The sequence below is a fragment of the Arachis ipaensis genome, chromosome B5 (assembly GCF_059453495.1).
Source record: "Arachis ipaensis isolate K30076 ecotype BB chromosome B5, ASM5945349v1, whole genome shotgun sequence".
Classification (NCBI taxonomy): domain Eukaryota; kingdom Viridiplantae; phylum Streptophyta; class Magnoliopsida; order Fabales; family Fabaceae; genus Arachis; species Arachis ipaensis.
Window position 1 is genome coordinate 22,131,717 of NC_142440.1, and position 3,825 is coordinate 22,135,541.

Consider the following 3,825-nt stretch of genomic DNA (forward strand, 5'->3'; position numbering starts at 1 on the left):
AGACCTAATTGAGAATGAATACATCCAAGTGAGAATAATTGAAAAATATAATCTGATTTGTTAGTATAATTAATAGTAGGATAACATTGAATCACTTTTATAAACGTTAGGGATACAAATAGAACGATTTAAACGTTAGGGACACAAATAGGACTTACCCCAAACGTTGGGGACAAAAACGATACTTTATTCTTAAACTTATTTTTACCTTGCATTTTGTATATCAATTTCTTTTGTTACAACCTTTTCTACATGTATTTGTCAACCCATCATTTGAAAACTGTTACGGCTTGGCCCAAACATCACATGGGCCGACCCGACCCGCAAACCACCAGACCCAAACGGTCGGGTGCGAGGCATTCAAGTACCGACCCGGACACGCGTCCTAGACAGCTCTCCACTACAGCTGTATAGGGAAGCTTCGAGGAAGGTGGGTTCTGCCCTTGTGGGACCCGCCTCTGACACGATATATATGGGGAGGGTCCTACCCCTCCCCCAAGGTACGTCACATACCATTCTCTCACTTTTCGCCTGCACACTTGACTGATTAGAGCGTCGGAGTGTCTTTGCAGGTGACACCCCCCTCCACACGAAGAGATCGGGAAGTCGGTTACACCTCCTCTAGTCCAGCAACCCGGAACCAGGCGATTCCCCCTCTCATCAACCGAAGTATCAACCCGAACCGTCTGATACCCGACCTACCGAACATTGGCGCCGTCTGTGGGGATCGCCTGAATGGACGTTGTACTGGGCCCAGGAGGAACAGGCCGCGAGGCCGAGCGCAGAGGGGAAGCCTCCATGGCTTCCTCCCAGGAGCGCACGAGGTCCCCTCCACGACGAACCGAGCCGTCTTCACGATCTCAAGAGAGACGCCCCCTTTGGGGGAACAGGCGACAACAGCGCCAGGATAATGCAGGAACTGCGTCACAGGATGCAGAACCTGGAGCGCTAACTGGCAGATCAGGAACATAATCGACGATCTCCCGAATCAAGCTACTCCCAGTCTCCTCCGAGAAGTCACTCCCGGCGGATGCCGAGCCCACGATCTGAACCCGAGAGTACCCGGGAGGAAGGACGCCAAAGAAGACACCGCGACCCCATCATATACACCAGACGAGAAAGGAGACGCGACCGGGAGGACGGGCGACGGGAAGACGGCGAGGGAAGACCAAGGAGAGCGCAGAGACCCGTGATAATGGGCGCAACCCCATTCCATCGTTCCATCCTCGAGGTCCGGCTGCCAAAGCACTTTGACAAGCCGACGGACATGAGGTACGACGGAACACAAGACCCACAGGAACATCTTACGGCCTTCGAGGCCAGAATGAACCTGGAAGGAGTAGGTGACGAGGTAAGGTGTCGCGCTTTCCCAGTCACTCTCGCAGGACCTGCAATACGGTGATTTAACAGCCTCCCGCAGGGCTCGGTGGCCAGGTTTACGGATATCAGCCACGCCTTCCTAGCCCAATTTACTACCAGAATCGCAAAGGCAAAGCACCCGATCAATCTGCTCGGGGTGACGCAGAGGTCCGGCGAGCCGACCAGAAAATATCTGGACCGGTTCAACGACGAATGCTTGGAGATCGATGGGCTAACCGATTCGGTAGCTAGTCTGTGTCTGACGAACGGACTTCTAAATGAGGACTTCAGAAAGCATCTCACCATGAAGCCGGTGTGGACGATGCAGGAGATCCAAAGCGTAGTCAGGGAATATATCAACGATGAAGAAGTTAGTCAAGTCGTGGCTGCCAACAAGCGGCAGCCCTCCTACAATCAACCTAGGCAACACGGCGGCGGAGATAGGCAAAAGGAGCACGCCAGAGACAGCGGTTCGGGCAAGACGCCCAGGCCATTCCCTCGAGTTGGGAAGTTCACCAATTACACCCCCCACCGTCCCATCATAGAAGTTTATCAGCAGATAGCCGAAAAGGGAATTTTGTCGAAGCCCCGACCTCTGAAGGACCGAACCGGGGGGAACAAGAGCCTCTATTGTGACTATTATAAGGGCTATGGACATAAGACACAGGACTGTTTCGACCTCAAGGATGCGCTAGAACAAGCGATCCGGGACGGAAAAATGGCCGAATTCTCCCATCTCATCAGGGAGTCGAGAAGACGAGATCGCGACCGCGAGGGAGAGGACAAGACCCACGCAGTAAAGCGACGTCATGACCAGGACGACAACGAACAAGACCTCACCATAGTGAACGTGGTAACAGCAAGAGACGCGCCTCCAAGGTCGAAGTCGGCACACAAGAAAGATACCAAAGTCCTGTCGGTTTCCTCATCTTCCGCGCAAAGCCCCAAGAGGTCGAGGTCGCCACCCATCTCATTCGGTCCGGAGGACCAGTGGTTTGACGAAGTCGCGGAAAGCCCTCCCATGGTCATCACGGCCAGAGTGGGAACCGGCCTCATCAAGCGCATCCTCATAGACACCGGGGCTTACTCAAATATCATGTTCCGCAATGTGTTCGATGCCTTGGGTCTGCGGGATGCCTACCTAAAGACCCACCAGCACGATGTTGTAGGATTAGGCGACCACTTCATCAAGTCAGATGGGACAATCTCCATGCCGATATCAGTAGGACTAGGACGGGGGCGAAGATCGGTAATGGCTGAGTTCGTGGTTCTGCGCGACTCCACAGCCTACAACATCATCTTAGGGAGGAAGACCATCAACGATCTCGGGGCAGTGATCAGCACAAAGATGCTGGTAATGAAGTTCGTGGCTGATGACGGATCCGTGGGATCCATAAAAGGAGATTTGGAAACAGCAGCCGCCTGCGACAATGCCAGTCTCTCCTTAAGGAAGAAGTCTAAGGAAGCAGCGGGGGTGTTCCTTGCCGACCTAGACGCTAGAGTAGAAGACAAACCCAGACCCGAGCCGGAAGGGAACTTGGAGAAATTCAGAGTCGGCGACACAGAGGAGAAGTTCACCTTCATGAACAGAAACCTACCACACGACCTGAAGGAGCCATTAATGGAAATGATCAGGGCTAACGGCGACCTATTTGCTTGGACGCCAGCCGACATGCCACGGATAGACCCCCAACTCATGTCACACCACCTGGCCGTCAAGGCGGAGGCCAAACCAGTGGCCCAGAGGAAAAGGAAGATGTCACAAGAAAGAGCGGAGGCGGTAGCCAGGCAGACGGCCAGCCTCCTCGAAGCGAGATTTATTCGAGAACTCGACTACTCGACATGGCTGTCGAATGTAGTTCTAGTGAAAAAGCACAATGAAAAATGGAGGATGTGTGTGGATTACTCCGATCTCAACAAAGCATGCCCCAAGGACTGCTACTCCCTACCCAACATTGATGCCCTCGTTGACGCAGCGGCAGGATATTGGTACCTGAGCTTTATGGATGCTTATTCTGGATACAATCAGATACCGATGCACCGGCCTCACAAAGAGAAAACAGCGTTCATAACGCCGGGAAGGATATATTGCTACAAGGTAATGCCGTTCGGCTTGAAGAACGTCGAGGCCACGTACCAAAGACTAATGAACAAGATATTCAGTGACCTCATAGGCAAAACGGTGGAGGTGTATGTGGATGATATCCTTGCAAAGACCACACAGCTTGAGGACCTCATAAGCGACCTGGGAAATGTGTTCGCTTCCCTCCTGCAACACGGCATGAGGCTCAACCCACTCAAGTGTGCCTTTGCCATGAAAGCAGAAAAGTTCCTAGGGTTCATGATAACCCAAAGAGGGGTGGAGGCCAACCCGGAAAAGTGTCAAAGAATACTCCAAATGAAGAGCCTGGGCTGTGTCAAGGATGTTCAGAGGTTGTCAGGAAGACTTACCGCCCTATCCCGTTT